Below are 20513 nucleotides of genomic sequence, written 5' to 3' on the forward strand. Positions count from 1 at the left end.
AAAATTTAAATGTTAATATTTTAAGCATAACCTAATGCTAGGGGAAAAATGCTCTATTTGCTATTTGTTTCCAATACGCAAATACAAAATTTACATAACTGTACCCTAATATTTTGCTTATAAAAAGTTGAATTAGTATAAGAAAAGTCTTTTATATCTCCATTGCATATTTGTATTCAGTAATACCATTTGCCCTTTCAACTCATTTCTGGACATAATAAATATATTGCCACCTCCTGGTGACTCCATCTGTAAATGTGTGTCCTGTGAAACCTTTGAGAAAATAAATATTGTAAACATTACTTTACATTGTGCAGTGTTTAAGTGTAAACATTATTTTTACAACTCATATACATTGACATGTAAAATCACATTCATATTTTAATATTAGTCCTGTGAATTTTTTCTTTAAATGAAATGTTACTTTATGTATTTTAATTCTACTTTATATATTTGAAATATTACTTTATATAAATGGCTTATATTTATTGAGATGATTTAGGCATCATTTGGAAAGTACAATCTTCTGTTATCTATGTCTGCTGAGCTAAAAATGATAGCGGTTTTAAAAGGTTTAGTGGAACTTGAGTGTATGCAGTCATTTGTTGATGAGATAAAACCCTGGCCTTGTTCAAACATTTTCTTTCTACTTTTTGGAAAATGCGTATTTTTATTTATAATAAAATAAAACTAAAGTTAAATCTTTATTTTTATTGAATCAAGTGTACTCAGTTTTCTTTGTGAAAGACAACCCCCTCCAACGCTCCCTAAAATTATTTGTTTTTATGACTTCCTTCAGTTGGTATCTAGACTTCAACTGGCAAAAGAAAACAGTAATTTCAATAATGGATTACTTTCCTTGAGTAATGAACATGTCATGTGTACTTTTAGTTCTATGAATTTCCTCTAAAGGACTCCAAAGAGATGTTATTCTGGCCTAAAAACAGCATGCATAGACTGAGCATCATATTTAGGGTTCCCTGAACCTTCTCTTCGAATGTCTGCTACTCTCCTGTGCCTTGTGGAGAACACATCTTTGCTGTGACAAAGCCTCCCTTCCAAAGAAAAATCCTGGACATAATCTCTCAAAGGGAGGAAACTTCCTTTTTTTTTACTTCTCTAGATTATTTCATGGTACCACATATTTTTATGGGTCATTGATTTTTGGTGTCCCCTGATTGCCTTGTCTTTACCCATTTCCTACTCTGGAATATACCCTTCAAGGTAGTGATATATTGATCCACTTCCCTCTTTCTCCTCTCCATGCATGTCCCTGTGAGCTGCTGGTGACAAGGGGAGGGTATATAGATGATGAGGAGGCAGTTTCTACCCTCAAAAAGCTTACCATTTAATGGCCAGGACTGCCTTTTTTGAGATTAAGAGAATCAATAGCAAAAGGCTAGAAAAACTGATTGAATGAATATATTTTTCCTGTAACTGACAAGAGTTAATTAATGCTGTGAGAGCTAACAATTTCTTCCAAAAACAAGGCTCAAATGTGTGGTTGTTCTATTTTCCAAATTTCACATTTGCTCACAACTCGTTACTGAAGAATAAAGCCGCTATGGCCTCTCTATAATGGGTGTTTGGATTGCAATCTTTAAATCTAATAGCCATCTCACATGATAAAGAAATCAGAAGAGTCAGAGAGCAGATGAAGACTACATTTGAAGGGGGCAGAGGCTCTTCAAGTGCTTCTGGAATCACCCCTGTAAGCACTTCATGTCAGCCAGACAGTCTATAGCTAGAAATAATATTAACAATGTACAATGCTATTCCTGAATATTAGATCTAGATTCGCATTAATGCAAAATACATAGTAGAAATGCTATTATTTCAACTGCAAATTAATTTATAAGAGTGGTTCAGAATGTTAAATACCTTTACAGAAGAAAAGTATTTTTTTCCACTCTGTGCAGGAGTATTTTATATCTGTAGTCAAGTTGTTGTTGCCGAGATACCTTGGCTTCCTGGTGATTTATAAAAAGCAGGAAAAATCTGTGAGCATTATTGGTATTGTGCGCATGCTGTCTCCAGTTATATGCCCCTACTGTTCGGGTCAATGTTCCCAGGATTCAGCCATGGTAGGCTAATGTTTCTCTAGCCACAATTATGTAAGGGTAATAATTACAATAAATGAAGTGCTATGTAAGAATGGATAACTTTACTAAGTTATAAACATGAACATCCACCAAATAAGTAGGGAAATACCTTGTATAAAGTTATGGAAAATATGTATTATAATGAAAACATAAGTATTCACTTAGGCAACATTTATTTATCATCTATGATTTGTCCTATTTTAGGTTTTTAGTAAAAATAGGAAATGGTTCCCCTCCTTAAAGGACTGAGTCCCAAAAGCATGACAGACATACACAAATACACACTGTAGTAAGGGTGGAGTAGCATATTCTGCCTACTGGATCATTATTTCTCAGGCTCCTTTGTTCGCTCCTCATCCTCTGATTTCTTAGAATGGGTGTTCCTTGGCATTCTTTCCTCCGCTTCTGACTATGCATTACCCCAGAGCAATTTCTTCCCTATGATTGGCTTCAATTAGCCCCCGTTGCTGGTAAGTCCTAGATATTTCTTTTCAGTCTAGATAGTTCCTCAATTCTTTTCACAGCACCTACTCAACACCTCTACTCAGATATCCCATGCTCATCTCAAAAGCAACCTATCTAGAACAAAGTACATCACCTTTCCTTCTCTAAGAAAAGAAAAGCCAACGAGAAGAGAAAGAGAAGAGAAGAAGAGAAGAGAAGAAGAGAAGAGAAGAGAAGAGAAGAGAAGAGAAGAGGAGAGGAGAGGAGAGGAGAGGAGAGGAGAAGAGAAGAGAAGAGAGGAGAGGAGAGGAGAGGAGGGGAGGGGCGGGGAGGGGAGAGGAGGGGAGGGGAAGGGAAGGAAAGGGAGGAGTAGGGGAGGGGAAAGGAGGGAAGGAAGGGGAGGGAGGCGGAGGAGGAGGGGAGGGGGAAGGAAGTGGGGAGGAGAGGGGAGAGGAGAGGGAGGAGGGGAGGGGAAGGGGAAAAAAAGACATCATTATGATGCTCTGTGGCCTGGCCAGAAACCTAGGCACTACTCAGATTCTCTTCTTTGTCTTTTTCTCACTGTCTAGTCTGTGTGCCCCCTTTGCATGTCCCTATGATACACCTCGAAGCCTTGCATCTGAATATGCTCCTTTCCCATTGCCTCAGCCCAGGGTTTCATTCATCCACCTACCCATACCTTCATTTAGCAAATATCTCTGAAGCAGCGTCTCCATTTCAGGCCTTCATCTTCTTGTTGCAATAATCTCCTGTTTTGTGCCCCTAAAATCATTTTAGTAAAACAGAAATTTTATCATTTCACCCAGAGTAATGATTCCCAGATGCAAATCTGATCCTATAATTTCTCCACTGAAATATCTCCCTTGGCTTTTCATGGCCCTGAGACTTGGTTTTCACATTTTGGGGGTGAGAGAAAGAGGTGTCAGGAACTTGTTAAAATAATAATCATCTTTCAGCATCTAATCTTATTGTAGAATTGATGTAAAGCAGACAGAAAATGTCAAACCTGCTTCCCTTTCTCCACACCATATCAGAGCCCCATCTCTGAATGGCTTTGAATGGCCAGATAACAGCAATAATTGATTCCTCCTTTGTTCCTTTCCTTCCCAACTAACTGAGAAAAAACTAAAGAACATGTTTTCTCATATATGGTATATATAAATAAGGGGTGTTTTTTAATGTTTGCTGAGGGACAATGAGGAGTCTGGTGATAGCCTATGTTAGATACCAAACTTCTTACCACAAAAAGCAAAGGTAGCTAAATTAGCAGAATATCCCCACCATCCTACCTTCACGAGATTCTCTCTACCACCCAAATGGCATCCCTCCCCTTCTTACTGATGTGAGCAGTTGAAATGGTATGAAAAGAGGAAAATGGAAATGCCATGGAATACTGTAATATGATAATGGTATCCTTCCAACGTGTTTGTGAAAGCCTCTCTCTCTGTCAGATTTAGCCCTCTGACAACATGGCATAAGGAATATAATCTGGCCAAGAATACCTTCTAAGAGACTTCAAGCCAAATGCCTTATTGCCCCAAGAGATTAGAGGCCATGGAGGTATGGATTCTAGAGCATGTTAACATAAAACCTTTCTTAAAATAGGAGTTCAATATGCCAGACAGATAAATTTGGAGTCACTCCTGTTGAAGCTGGGTCGATCATTGGAACTCTGCTTTCTCCGCTGCCTGTCCGTGCCCTCAATACAATGCCTTTTGCCCTCCACCTACTGGTTTCATCTTGAAGAGCCTGATTTTAAACCCACTAGCCTATGAGATAAAGTCTGTACCCTTTAATACAGCATACTAAGCCTTCCAGAGTCCTGTTCCTAGTATTTTTATCCTGATCTCTTACTTGGCACCACCCTCCCAGCCACTAAATTGCCCCTGCCTCCACTCCCTTCCCCAAGCCCCCTGCTCCACACACTCTGCACCTGCCCACTGGTTATGTACCCAATTACTTCAAGAAAATGGCCCTTGCTGGCGCGGTTCCTTTTGTATTCCCCACCCAGTCCTGTTTCCAACTACCCATCACATCTCACTTTTTAGAGATAGCTTAGGGATCATCATCCATCAAAAGTGTTTGCTGGCCCCTCAGAATTGACCACTTCCCCGTATCTTATCCCATTGCACACTGTATGCACTTCTGAAGCAATATCTATAAAATTGTATTATATTCTGCTTATTATTAATTGGTTTCTTTCAAATATGGTGAATTTTAAAAATACATAAAATGCAAAGAGAATAACATGCATTTATATTCCTTCCATCCACAATTAACCACTTAAAAATTTATTGATTTTATTATTACCATATATATTATTTTATTATTATTTTATTTTTTGTTAAAAATTTATTAATCTTTTCGGTTTTTGTATTTTTAAAGAAAATCACTTTTGTTTAAAATGAATTATGTGTGAGGCACCTGGGTGGCTCAGTCAGTTAAGCATCAGACTCTTGCTTTCAGCTCAGGTCATGATCTGAGGGTCGCTGGGCATGGAGCCTGCTTGAGGTTCTCTCTCTCCCTCTCTCTTTGCCCCTCCCCCGTTTATAAATAAATAAAATTATGCTTATTGTAAATAATTCAAATAGTGCTGAAAATCAGGAAAATGAATATTAAGAAAACTCAGAATTTGATCACTCAGAAATATACTTCATAATTATTATTCATGTCATCATACAAAGCATATGTACAGATAGGATGAGGAAGCCAGTTTGGCTGAGATTTTATCAAAAGGAACCATACTGTAGATAAGAGTTATGTGCTAATTTTAGCAAGAAAAAAGAAACTAAAGAACATCTGAAGGAACTATTTAACCAAGCAAATTGGTCTTCACAGTAACGATATTATTATTTAAAAGACTTCCAAGTTTGCAAAGTAAGTTTACAAAAAGCATTCAGATGCTGGACTCAGACTGGTTTTCTTTCCCAAAACACATTAAGTTTCAGACAGTATTCATTAACTTCCTGCTATGGAACATGAAAACTCTAATGCCTTTATAATTCTATCTTTTCCTTCTACCTTCTTATTCATTAATTATATTATTAATTTTATATTGTCCAGGTTTTAACATTTACATAATATTTTTAAAAACTTTTATTCTGGTATAATTTTATTTATTTTTTTTAAAGATTTTATTTATTTTTCAACAGAGAGAGAGGGAACACAAGCAGGGGGAGTGGGAGAGGGAGAAGCAGGCTTCCCGTGGAGCAGGGAGCCCGATGCAGGGCTCGATCCCAGGACCCTGGGATCATGACCCCAGCCGAAGGCAGACACTTAACAACTGAGCCACCCAGGCACCCAATTCTGGTATAATTTTAAATATACAGAAAAGAAGCAAAAGCAGTACAAGGAATTCTCATTTACCTTATACCTAGATTCCTCAAATATTACATTTCACCACAGTTGTGTTATCATTTTATGTGTCTAGATTTTTTTCCTGGAATGTTTGAGAAAAAGTCAGACATAATCTCTCTTTATCTCTAAATTCTTCAGTGTGCATTTCCTAAAAGTAGGGACATTCTCTTATATAAATGCAATGCAATTATCAAAATCAAGAAATTAACATGGTTAAAGTAGTATTATCTAATGTCCAGACTTGGTTCAGACATTACCAATTATCCCACTAATGTCCTTTTTCTGATCCAGGATCAATCCAGGATCATTTATTGCCTTTAGTTGTTATGTCATTTTACTCTCCTTTAATCTTTAACAGACTCAATCTTCGTCTTTCATGATCCTAATCTTTTTGAAGCTCACAAGCCATTTATTCTTCAGCCTGTCCTATAGTGGCTCTGTGTGTTGATGGGTTACACACAAGATTTTCCAAAGCTTTGCCTTCCTGGTTCAGGAATGGCTGGAATTCCCTAAGTTCTTTCACCTATAAAATAACACTTTGGCTGTTTGGGGGCTTGGGGGAATTATATTGTCTTCCTCTTAGACCAGTGGTTCTCAATCCTGGCTGCACATTGGTATCACCTAGATAGCTTTCAGGGATGGGAAGTCATCTTTGTAGCCTGACAGGAGTGGGGGATAGAACTCAGTTGAGGTAGATTGGTACTTGGGTGGAATACCTGGGCTTCATATACCGTACTACAGCTCACTTTGTCTATTCGTGCCAGAGGGTACTCTGTCCTTTGGAGTATTCCTCCAAGTGAGTGTGTAGTGCAGAGTCTTTATTTTCCTCAGAAGCATCCAGCCCAGCCTAGTGTCTCAATTCTGCTTGTTTCTTCCCAAATGCTGTTTTTATTACCCTCCAGTAACAATAATAAAAGGATATGGACAGTGAAAATAATAAAAGGATATGGACACACATTTGCTTCTCCCAACTTTGGGGGTATCCATAATTCAGTACTTTGTTGGTCTACCTATATTGCTCAGAGCCTTAGTAAGTCTTTCTGTTCCATTCCAGAATCATATTTCTTTTCATGAGTGCCAATTTTATTGCATGAGTTTATGCTCATTTCCTTATTTGGTTACTGTCAATTATTTTATTGTTGCAGTTTACACTTTCCCATATTGCAAGGTGTTGGAAAAGTGGAGATTCTGCGATGCAATTTCAACCTATCATCTTAAGGTAGAACAGCACTTATTTATACGTATGTCTTTTTCTAATGGACTATAAGTTCCAGAAAGGAAGGTCTGTTTTAGTTGACTTAGGGCATGGCAGATTGCCTGGTACATGATAAGCATTCAATGAATGTGTTTTGAGTGATTTTTAAAAAATATAATAAGAAGACAAATAGGGGAGCATCAAGATGTTATTCATTTCATCGAAACTTGGACTTTTCATTCAAAGTGCTATTATTATGTGTTTGAACATCAAGTACACAGTACATAATTGTATGTATTACCTAATTATTTCTGGCTTCATCTCAACATATACTGAATATCAGTAAAATCTTACTCTTTCCAAACCTCCCTTCCAATTGTTTATAGCTCAGACCAATGGATACAAAGTAAGATTCAACAGACTCACTAATTTACCAAACATCCTTTTTCTCCCACTTTTTTGATAATTATAGGCACATCCTTTTATTCTGACCAGAAAGATCCCTTAAAATTCACAATACCATTACCACTTCCTAAAACAAATCAAAACACCTTTATACCTAAAGATTATGTAAAAACAGCCAACTCCTTTATTTTTGTAAAAATTTCTTTCCTGGCAATGTAAAAAACAGGTGTTCTTCTCCCTCTGTACCCCAGTGTCCCTATGTGAAGCATTATATTTGTGCACAAATGGATGAACAGACTTAACTGATGAATTAATTTACAATTCAAAAAACTTTTTAAATATTACTTACAATAACACTATTCAACAGGTGAAAATGAAGGATGGAAAAAAATAGAATGGAGTGAAATAAAATACAAAAAACAGGTTAGGATTTGTGGAAAGCTAAATAATGGCCTGGCAAATATGCCCACATTCTAGCGCCCCGAGCCTGTGGATAATGCTACCTTACCTGGCAGATTCTGCAGATGTGATGAAGCTAAAGAGTTTGAGAATATTCTGGATTATTCTGGTGTGCCCAATATAATCACAAGGGTCCTTTAAGAGGGAGGCAAGAGGTTCAAAGTAAAAGAAGACAGTGTAATCAAAGTCTAGCTTGGAGGGATGCAGCCATGAGTCAAGGAATGCCAGGAGTTTCTAGAAGCTAGAAGAAGCAAAGAATGGATTCCCCTCCTGTCAGTAGAACCAGTAGAACCAGTCCTATTAACACCTTGACTTCAGTCTAGTGAGACTGATTTTGGATTTGGGACCTCTGGAACTGTAAGATAATAAATTTGTGTTGTTGCCACAAAGTTTGTGGTAATTTGTTAAAGCAGTAGGAAAGTAATGCAGGATGGTTAAGGCATTCCATAAGGGCCTATAAAATATCTTAGAAATAAGGAAAGCCTGTATGATAAAGTCAAAAGTAGAATGCTTTCTTTGTTGCTTTCTTAAAATATGTGATGAAACTATTGCTCATCATCATACAGCAAGGTTTCCGTAGTGTCCAACTTTTAGAATTGTTTCATATTTCTTTTTAAAGTTCTATATGTTGACACACATGAGTGTGAAATTCTCCATAGCCCTCTGCAACATGAATTAATTTTGTTGTTGTTGTTTTCCTTTAATAACACCTCTGACGTAATTACATCTTATTGGCTTTATAAAATAAAACTCCCTGACTGTGAAAGGAGAGATGTTATTCGAAATGCTAGTCTCTGTGATCAAGATATCTGCTACATCAAGGAAAAGCCACCAAGTCCCAGAGAGTTTTCACACCTGAAAATTAAACCAATTTGTTTTGCAAATCTGTGTTATGTAAATTACAAAACCAATCACTAAATAGAGATGTCTTAACAAATGATTTTCTAAAAGGATTAAAGATTCTCGGGTGCCTGGGTGGCTCAGTTGGTTAAACGACTGCCTTCGGCTCAGGTCATGATCCTGGAGTCCCGGGATCGAGTCCCGCATCGGGCTCCCTGCTCAGCAGGGAGTCTGCTTCTCCCTCTGACCCTCCTCCCTCTCATGCTCTCTGTCTCTCATTCTCTCTCTCTCAAATAAATAAAATCTTTAAAAAAATAAATAAATAAATAAAAGGATTAAAGATTCTCTACAGAGGTCAGTTCCTCAAATGTCCCCCCAATACAAATGCATACGTTTAACAGTCTATGGTGAGACTGGTTATTTAACTAACACCATTCTATAGGATATATCTTGAAATATTAGATTGACATCGGAGAATGTTCTAGACAATAACATAATATAATTTCCCTCTTTCTTAAAAGAGTATAAAGTTCATGTTTCTAGAATTTCCTGAGTGCATGTCATGGTTAAGTGCATGGGCTCTGAAGCCAGACTGCCTGGATTGAATTCCAGCTCTGCCGCTTGTGACCTGAGGTTAATTACATAATCTCTTTCTATTTCATCAGGACAGTGGGAAAATAGTAATACCCACTTCATTTGATTGTTTTGAGGGTTAAATAAGTTAAAGCATGTAAAATACTTATTGATAGAATGAGGCCATGTGTTGGGGCAGCTGGGAGGTTCAGTCGGTTAAGGGTTAAGCATCCGCCTTCCTCTCAGGTCAAGATCCCAGGGTCCTGGGATTGAGCCCCACCCCCCTGCTCAGCAGGAGAGTCTGCTTCTCCCTCCCCCCACCCTTTTGCTCTCTCTTCTCTCAAATAAATAAATAAAATCTTTAAAAAACAAAAAAAGAATGAGGCCTTGTGGCAGTAAGCTCTCAGCTATTATTATTAAAGTCAGGAATATAAAATAACTGTCAATCGATCTTATATATACAGATGTAGCTACATTATGTAATCAGCAAATATTTATTAGGGTCCACCATATTCTAGGCAGTAAAATGTCAGCGTCATTTATTATAAAATGAATCTCTTTCAGCCAAACTTTTAGCAGCTATCTGAGAACAGAAATTTTAGCACTCAGAAAGGACTTTTTTTTTCTTTTTTACATACCTTTTTTTTTCTTTTAGCCATCAAAGAAAAGTTAGCCAAAAAGTCAACTCTTCGGCCACAGTCACCTGCAAAGGATACAGCATGTTCAACAAGAACATCACATTCAAATGCAGGCAAATGATCTGCCTCCCAGAGAAAACCTGGACCATTGTAGGGGGTATTTATTTGCAACTGGGTTGTAAGGAGAAGTCTGGAAGTTGAAACAAAACTTGTAATTGTTTATTGTCTTCATATCAACCTAAATTTGATTACATCACCCCAGGTGGGTTTCATTATCAGTCATTCTGAGACATTTACCCCTATCTTGGTCATGACAGGGTGCCAGGGTCTTATACTCAAAGCCCTCCATACTCTACTCCACACTATTTGCTATGAATTACTCATGGTCCAAGCCAGAATAGTCCACTGATGTCCTCTGGCTCCGCTGCTTCCTTGACATGCTTGGCGTACAGGAACTTCTACCTAAAAACCCTCATCTAGGGTTGCCATCCTATAGGCATCCTGTCTATATAGGTATATCCATTCCTTTCTGAATTTTACACACACACACACACACACACACACACCCATCCTACTGCAATCAGGTGGAGAACAATAGAACAATGCAAGAATGAGAAGATGACTGGGACGGAGACTTCTGTCTCCTAACAGAAACTGTCTTCTCTTCCTTTCAGTGATAAAACTCTCCATATTTAGCTAACATGCACACACCTAACTGGACAATACATGTCCTAGCTTCTTCAGAGTTGAGTGTGACTGTGTTACATTTTGACCAATGGGAAGTGAGATAGAAGTTATTAAAACTAATAAAACTTGATCAAGATTGTCAAAAGATTAAAAAAAGATGTAAATTACCAATATTATAAATGAAAAGGGAAATCATTACTTACCCCCAGCACATTAAAGGGACTTAACAAATAATTTCATTCATATAATCACTTAGATAAAATAGATCAATTCCTTGAAAACCCAAAACTCTAATGTCACCCAAGATGAAATAGATAACACAAAATGTCCTATAACTGTTAAAACAATTGAATTAACAATTAAAAGACTTCCAAAAAAGAAATCTCTAAGCCCAGCTAGTTTCACGGGTGAATCTGTGTTCTGATTGTGGTGGTGGTTTTGCAAATCTATACATATGTTGAAATTCACAAAGCTATAGATGTTTAAAATTCATAGAAATGAATACAGTAGCTCACATATAAGTTAAAAATTTATTTCTCTCATTTCTCTGTAGGGCATGTAACCATCTTGTCTCCATGTTATCCAGGGACCAGATTTTCTCTTATTTGCTGCTCTGTGAATCCCTAGGATTTTGGAATGTATGATCACTTCCTGCTGGTAAGGCTTTGGAAACTAAAGATTAGTAGTGAAGGTCAGTTTGGCTATGGGTGAAGAGGTAGAGAAATGGAAAATATATTTCAGCTGGGGAAATATTGAGCCAGGATACAGAAGTAAGACTGGGGCTACCAAAAAAAGTAAATTTCAGAGAAATTAATATAAAGATTTAGCATATGCAAATTTTCATAATAAGAAAATCAGTTTCTCTTCATGGATTCTAAAACTGACTTTTTACTATTTACTTACATAGCAAAAGGTTCATAATCAGAATCCCAAGTGTGGACATATACACAATTATCTATTAGCTTTTATAATTTGCAGTTTCTATATATTTAGAAAAGTTTTAAAACAAGATAATTGGCCTTAAATAAAATCTGGGTGTAATATTTTTTTTTTATCTTTGATGCCTCTGACCTCCTTTTTTCAAACTATTGTTCTCCCCTTCCACCTCCAAAGTTTATCCTGTGTCTCATTTCTTCTCTCACCTTATAGTTAGCTAATTGCTACACATCAGTAGACTACATTTTAAGATTTTGTTTCTCCTAGGAATATTTGCATTTCAGTAAGTTTCTCTTGTAGGTTAAATCCTCAAGACCCAAAGGAATAAATCTCTAATGATGGAAATGACAGGTCAAGGGGTAAAGCATTCAGGGACCTGGTTTAGCCGCGCAAGCCCTCCAAGCAAGCATGTCTACATGCTTTTTCAGGGAAATCCTTTTATTCATCTCACGTGGGAAGGAGGTAAAGGAGACAAATAAGGAAATACCCAAAGCCGATACTAGTTACATAAGCTGTTTCTTGATATTCTTCCTAAAAGTTATTACTCAAGCAGTTTTACTTTCCTATAAGGAGGGGAAAAGGTGAAACAATTTGCATATAATTTGTATTGCTTCATTAACTATAACTGCAGCGGTTTGAATTGTAAACTAAGTGTGAACATTGTGAAGGAGTATTTAAAGTATAAAAGGGTATATCCACATGTTTCTATCTATATTTATCATAATAACACTCACATAATCAACAAATTCTGTTTAATGTAAATACATTATATAATTTTCCTATATAGCGATTGGATGATTAAATTTAATTATGGGGGTGCCTAGGTGGCTCAGATGGTTAAGCGTCTGCCTTCGGCTCAGGTCATGATTCCAGGGTCCTGGGATCAAGCCCCACATCGGGCTCCTTGCTCAGCGGGAAGCCTGCTTCTCCCTCTCCTTCTACTGCTCCCCTGCTTGTGCTCTCTCGCTCTGTCAAGTAAATAAATAAAATCTTTAAAATAAATAAATAAATTTAATTATGGCCTTTTTACTGAAAAAATTATAGTACCTTGTAAAACTAGAACCAAATTAGACATATATATCTGCTAGAGTATATTACATATTTGAAAATCACGTGTTCGTGACATTTTAAATTCCATGTAATAAATGAGTCTGTATATATTTTTATATATATATTTTTATATATAACCTCCATAAAATGTAAAAGACTATACAAATACACTGCAGTGCTTTTATTACAATTAACATATGTATCATGATTTTAATTTATGGAGTTAATAAAGGGATAAAAATTCACAAAGTAAAATTTTGGAAAACAATTTAACCTTACAGCAAATTTTAGGTTTTCCTCTATCAAAACAAGGTCATGGGCCTATCTACAAAACATTGACCTGCTTACCTACACTGACATGAACCAACCTCTCCACTTTTAATCACTGAATCATTCATATCAGTAATCCTCACACTAGTGATTTCATTTTGTTCTCATCCTTATCCCCATGTCCTACCCCCTCAGGACTTCTTTCACTGAGTTACATTTGGAGTGGTATCTTTAGCTGATACTTGTGTTAGGTAAAATCTAGAGCACTGGAAGGAACGCCCTGAGGCAGAGTCCCAAGTCCTAGAAGGGCAGTGATTGAGACCTGAGCTGGAGGCAAGGACAATAATAAATAAGCTACACATTAAAAGCCCAGGGGTACAACATCCTGACTTTGTGGCTTCGAAGACCTTGAGGCTGACAGATAAAGAGCCTCAGGTGTGAAGCCTGCTCTCCCCTCTTCCACTTCTGGCCCATGGTAACCCCTAGACTCAATATAATGCATTCGCTTTGCAATTACAGCTCCCTGCCCCTCTCCCCATCACACCCCCACGGAGAAAGGCTGCCATGACAGTTGGGTGTAAACCTTGTAGGGTCAAAATTTTCCTCTCCTAACCCGTGGGGGTGAGTTTCCCAAATGACTGAAAGCCGTCTCCATTAGAGACCATCCCACTATACGACGTCACAGCTCCTCCCAGCCCAGAGAGTCCCCAAAATACCCAATTCTAAAACACCCTAGGGGCCAGTTCCACCTTGCGGAACCTGCCTGCTCTCCCACCTTGATTATACTTTTTGCTTTGATAAGCTGCTTAGTGCTTGCTACTTTCCTTCTGGCTGTCTTTATTAGAGCCTGGATCCTCATGTATATCTTTTCATGGGGAATCTAAGAACCAAGACCTCCATTCACACAACACAGCAAATTCTCCCCTGTTAACACTTTTAAACTAGGGACTTTGCCCTTTCTTTTGATCACACAGTGGAAAGAAGAGGCATTATGTTTGCTTGGGATTTATCCTCACCCATGATTCTGGATTTTTTTTGTATGAGCACATTCATTTAAAGGGAAAAGTGTGGGTTAGGCACACTGACTCATGTGAGCTTCTCAGGCAGGGGCATACTATGGTACACCATCAAACTGAGATTCTTTAAATACTCATTGACATTTATTTAGAGATAAGACAGCACTAGAGCAAAGGATGGAGAAGAAAGAGCTCCTTCTTAGTGCTTAGCCTCTCCTGTATTTTCCTAAAAAATTTAGCTTTGCTGAAAAATTCTCACACCATCATTTAGCAAATTAAAACCTTTCTGGTTAACTAGATTCATCTTCCTCAGAGGCAGTTTATTATCTACTATAATTCAAGTACACAGTTTGGCTCTCACTTTCAGCACCAAGCAGCTCATCAAAATATTTTCATAGGTTTGCATTCTCCCTGTACCAGACCAGTTCCAATAAACAGAATTTTGTCCATTTCATAAGATTTCCATCAGAGTTGTTTCCATTCTTGTAACACCTCTGGAAGTTGCTCAAGAACATTTAATAGTATCCATTCATATCGGTACCTCCTCTGCCTTCTCTGTTAACTTCTCTGTGTTGTGTTGTTTGTGGGATACAGCCTCAAATCATCACATTCCACATATATGTATATGAAACATACATTGTAATACACAAAATATCAATTCAATCTATGAAATATAATTTACTGTTTAACATCTCTCATTCAGGTCTGTGATTTAGGAGACACAAAATAAACGTAAAACCTGGTTATTGCCTTCAATATATAGTCCACCATATGTGCTCTTCCAAAAGTTAATTATATTGGGGAAATTTATTCTTTAAAAGTAACAGTGGATGTGCTTTAAATCTACCATGTTCTAGAATATGTTTTGAACTTCTGGGTCTCAGAGGAACTATGAGTTTTGTCCCTAGCTATTCATAGGAGAGTGAGAGGATTGGGGCAATGAAATGGACTGCATAGATGAAAAAGGACTGTCCCTCTTCAATATATTTACATTAGGGGGAAATATTTTTTTTATTAGTCCCTCTTCAATATATTTAGATAAGGAGGAAAAACAAAATAAAACAAACACTTGAAATAGCACAAAGGCCCTCAGCTTATTAGTTTTTTAGAAGTTTGTTTTTGTAGATGCCATGGCATTCTGTTTGGAATACAGCCCCAAACCCCTACATTCCATTATAATTAACTGGGCTGCATGTGACTATTCTACTGATGGGCTGATTTTGAGATGGAAATTTTGGAGGAATCACATCAAATGCCAGAGAATGCACACACATTTAGTATAAAAGAATTGTAATTAAACTTCAGTCATCCTCTCCTACAGAGAACATTGAATTAGAGTCAAAATTGGTTTCTATTATGTTTAAGTCTATCAGAGGCACCGGGGGAAAATCATTAAGACACTAGAGCAAAATGAAATCTGTGGGCAAATGTTCTATTTATTATAAAGTGTACGTGAATTCAGGGCGCCTGGGTGGCTCAGTTGGTTAAGCGACTGCCTTTGGCTCAGGTCATGATCCTGGAGTCCCTGGATCGAGTCCCGCATCGGGCTCCCTGCTCGGCAGGGAGTCTGCTTCTCCCTCTGACCCTCCCCCTTCTCATGTGCTCTCTGTCTCTCTCATTCTCTCTGTCTAAATAAATAAAATCTTTAAAAAAAAAAAAAAAGTGTACGTGAATTCAAAGCTTTCCAGAGGGTGGGTGCTGAGGGCAACCTCCTGGAGGGATGCAAATGTAGTCTCTAGTGATTCTCACCAACATAACCCTGCCACAGAGTAGAGATTCTGGCATATTTAGATAAGAAATTCCTCCATGGAGGGCACAGCTACCGTAGAAGAACCTATGAAAAATCAAGAAAAATGTGGAATCTCTTTGGATTTAAACTTGTTTGCTCTACCTTTGTCCCTTTTTCCCCACTTAGATTCAGATTAAGTCATCAAAGTCACCCATATCTTTCCAAAAACTCCTTCCTTCTTATCCTATCTGAAGCAGAACTTCTTGGGGTAAGAGGAAGAAAGCACCTCTCTAATGCTGATTTGGGAAGAATGAGCCAATCTTCCTATCACTATGATTCATTATTGTCCAACACCATGAACAGAGCAAAAGGATATTTGATGAAAAATGCCAAATTAAGAGTCCAAAAGTTCAACTGAGCACAAGCAGGATAAATGCAAAGAAAATCATAACAACAGATACATCGTAATTAAATTGCTCAAACTTTTTCCTCTTCTCTGTCCTATGCACTTATAGATGAAACTATCTATAAAAGGCTTTTGTTGTCATAATTGTCATTTCGTTACTAAGTAAATACAACTTAGATGGCATCCAAGACTGACCCACCCAGTCTTAACCATTCTGTAAACCACACTTTTTCAATATGAAAGCAAAATGTGCAGGCAATCTCTTACTTGCCATTCAGTTGTATTTTAAAACACATTTTTAGGTGACTATCTGAATGCATTTGTCAGATTCACAGTGATTTCCATGGTGATATATTCTCAGGTTAACCAGAGAAATACATTTAACTCACAATATACAAGAATTATAGAGCAAATTATATGACATACAGGTAATAAGAATTCTCTAGAAACTATAGTTACTGATTTTTCAAGAAATGCCTGGAACATGCCCCATGTTCGCTGTAGTGGGATAGGAAGTTTTCCTTCCAACTCCACCCCTACTTCTCTGGCTTTTAGAACAGAAACTCTATCAGCTTCAAGCCAGTGCAGGAATTCTGAGAGATGGAGCTGAGGAAAAGTTGGTACTGAAGCCCATTGGTGTTATAATGTCTTGGAAACATTTCAGTTGTCATTTGGCACACATAGTCTTTGTTTTTTCTTGTCAGCCATAAAGATGGCTTAGCCTGTAAGACATCTGATAACATTACCTTTGGATTCTGACTCAAGTCCACTTAGACTACCACACGGTTTTGCATCTTTCCTCCTATTTGACTTATCCTAAAATAGATTCAAAAGGACTTTCCAAGGTGTTTTGTTTCCTTTGAGTTTTGTCTACTTAAATCAATTTTTATTGCAACTTGCAATGCAGAAACAAACAAAATTTCCTATTATGAGCCTCTCAGATTTTTTCTTTTCATGTAGACTCGATTGTCTTTACACAGTGTTACAGCAGCTTGCTATGAGTGCTGGGCAAATTTTTTTTTTAATTTTATTTATTTATTTGACAGAGAGAGGCACAATGAGAGAGGGGACACAAGCAGGAGAAGTGGGAGAAGGAAAAGCAGGCTTCCCGCTGAGCAGGGAACCCGATGCGGGGCTCGATCCCAGGACCCTGAGATCATGACCTGAGCTGAAAGCAGAAGCTTAATGACTGAGCCACCCAGGTGCCCCAATATTTTTGATTAATGATAATTTAATTACCAATGTTCTTACATAATTTTTAAGAATGAAATACAATAAATTTAAGGTTCATCTTCTAATAAATGTATTTTCCTTACATTCTGATGTGTTTTTGTAAGGTGGGAAAGAATATGATGGGATTGCATATATATAAATTGGGACCTGAACAGTATCTATAGTCTTTTTTTTTTTTTTTTTTTGACAGCGAGAGACACAGCGAGAGAGGGAACATAAGCAGGGGGAGTGAGAGAGGGAGAAACAGGCTTCCCGCTGAGCAGGGAGCCCCATGTGGCATTGGATCCCAGGACCCTGGGATCATGACCTGAGCGGAAGGCAGACTTAACGACTGAGCCACCCAGGCGCCCCCAGTATCTATATTCTATCTTATCAGTGCAAACATGGGTCATATGACCTCAGTGACAATGTGTAAAAATGTTAAAGAACACCTCTGTAGAAAATATGGAATCTTGGGGCGCCTGGGTAGCTCAGTTGTTAAGCGTCTGCCTTCAGCTCAGGTCATGGTCCCAGGGTCCTGGGATCAAGCCCCGCATCGGGCTCCCTGCACTGCGGGAAGCTCCACTCCCACTCCCCCTGCTTGTGTTCTCTCTCTCGCTGTGTCTCTCTGTCAAATAAATAAAATCTTTAAAAAAAAAAAAAAAGAAAATATGGAATCTTTATAGACAGAAAGAACTAAGAAAACCATCTTTTGGGTTTAGTAGAAATACCAGGTCTCTTGCTTTCTTGGGCATTTGACAAGACATCTTGAGGTAAAGTCTGAGGTAATACATTAAGTGGCATGTGCCAGGGCTCAGCATTGAGGTAAGAATGGAGGAGAAATGGAAAAACATGTTTTCTTCTTTTTTTTTTTTTTAAGATTTTTTTTTTTTTTTATTCATTTGACAGAGAGAGACACAGCGAGAGAGGGAACACAAGCAGGGGGAGTGGGAGAGGGAGAAGCAGGCTTCCCACAGAGCAGGGAGCCCGATGCGGGGCTCGATCCCAGGACCCCGGGACCATGACCCGAGCCGAAGGCAGACGCTTAACGACTGAGCCACCCAGGCGCCCCAAACATGTTTTCTTCTTTCACCACTTCACTCTGAAATCCTGCCTCCTTACAGTTTGTCTTAGATGGTATCAGAAGCAAGAGGAGAATTTAAATCCATCCATTTCCCCATACTAGTTAAGAGTGAAGTTGGTTCATCAAGTAAATTTAGAAAGGGAGAAAGAACACAAAGAGTAGAAACATGAAGTGAAGTTCAAGGATTTTCCTATGTTCCCACAAATATGGGAGGGATATAAAATTTAGAGCCTACCTTTTTATCACGTCCCATATTCAGAGTTGATGGAAGCATAGTACAATGCACAGCTCAGCCAGCTTTTTCTAGAAAGAGTCACATAGTAAATATTGTAAGGTTTACAGGTCACATGGCCTCTGTCACAACTACTCAACTCTGCTATTGTAGCAAGAAAGCAGCCTCAGACGTTATGTAAATGGATGGGTATGACTGTGTTCTAATAAAACTTTATTTCCAAAAGCAGGCTGTAGGCATGATTTGACTTGAGGGCCATACTTTGCTGATGCCTGCTACAGTGGATAAAACACTGGATTTAGTTTAGCTGTTAACTAATGTAATCTATAACCTCCTGCGTAAGTTTGCTTAATCCTCTTCAAGGTCTCTTTTTCCTCAGCTTCCTCATATGTAAAATGGGCATTAAACTAGCTCCATAATAATGTATGTATGCCTGTTATACATATATGCATTTATAGCATACATATGATAAACTTATATTGTATTTATCAGGGTCAATATTGTAATAGACAAACCTTGATGCTTAGCAGCATAAAAAAATGAAAGTTTATTTCTCACTCCCATGAAATCCAAAACTGATGCTCCTTGTGGGTGGTTCTCTGGGGCAGCCCTCCTACAAGCTGTGATTCAGGAACCCATCTCCATTGTTCGGCTCCACCACTCAAAGACACATCAGTGTCATGCAGCAGCAGTTCTAAGGGAAGAGAACACTGGAGATCAAATGTCCCACACTTACCTATCTCAGCCTGGAGGTGCACACATTCCGTTGGTCACGGGGATACAAGGGAAAGTTCCAGAAAAATAAAGTCCCCTAGTGGGCAGCCATTGTCCAGCCAACAACTGCACACTATGGCAGCGATGAACAAATCGTTAGTAGTCAGACAGCAATATCTGGCACAATTACAAACACAAAATATTTAAAAAAAAAATGTGTCGGGGGGTGTGTCCTACAAAAATATTTGTTATGCGCATTTGCAGATGTATTCCCAGAACAATTAAGTCAGGCCCCTCTGGAAACTGGATAAGAATGAATAGATATATTTATTTTATTAATGAAGTAACAGACACATCAAAAGTTTGAGCAATTGCTTAAATTTTCTGTAGTAAATCAGTAGTAGAATTCAGGTTCAGGGCTTTGGGCTCAAGCCATGGGTTCAATTTTCTTTGTTTTTCGTTTTTTTTTTTATGAACTCACATGTATAATGAATTCAAATTTCCACAAGCAGCTGGTGCTTCACACCTACAAACGTATAACAATAACGGTTTCCTCCCAAAGTCCAAAGGCAATTCTAGTTAGGCAAAGACAGTTTCAGAGTCTGGAGATAAGCCAAAGCAAAAGAATTAAGCATAGTTAAGCAGATTTTCAAACATAGAAAGCAGTTGAATTTCTTCTTAGGGATTCATAATTATAAGGAGATCATTAGAAGAAGATTTAAAACAGTATTGCTGCCTTGCCTTTGATGCTGCGAAACCATGTATCTTTGATGCTTATGCTGCCCCTTATGCTCAGTCACTACAGTTAGTTTTAAGCACTATTACAAACGAAGGGAAGCTGTTCATTCGTTTATTCTTTCTGAATACTGAACACAGCACACACTCTGTTCTCAACAAAGTCATTATTTAAAAGTGAGATTATCATCAAGGAAACCTACCAAACAAATAAAACAACTCTTTGAAGAGGATTATTTCACTCAATATATATGTAGTGTTTCCATGTGCCAAAAACGGTTTGGGGACAGCATACACCATGGCAACTAGATCCAATAACCATAAGCCCTGCCCTCACAGTGCCTGGAGTCCAGTAGGAAAGTGGAATATGAACAAGGAGAGAGATATAGGTGTAATCCAAAATAGTAAGCATGAGAAGGAAACAGGCAG

This window comes from Mirounga angustirostris, unplaced genomic scaffold (assembly GCF_029215605.1).
Source record: "Mirounga angustirostris isolate CCGP_5_RB_7025 unplaced genomic scaffold, mMirAng1.0.hap1 SCAF_1, whole genome shotgun sequence".
NCBI classification, from domain to species: Eukaryota; Metazoa; Chordata; class Mammalia; order Carnivora; family Phocidae; genus Mirounga; species Mirounga angustirostris.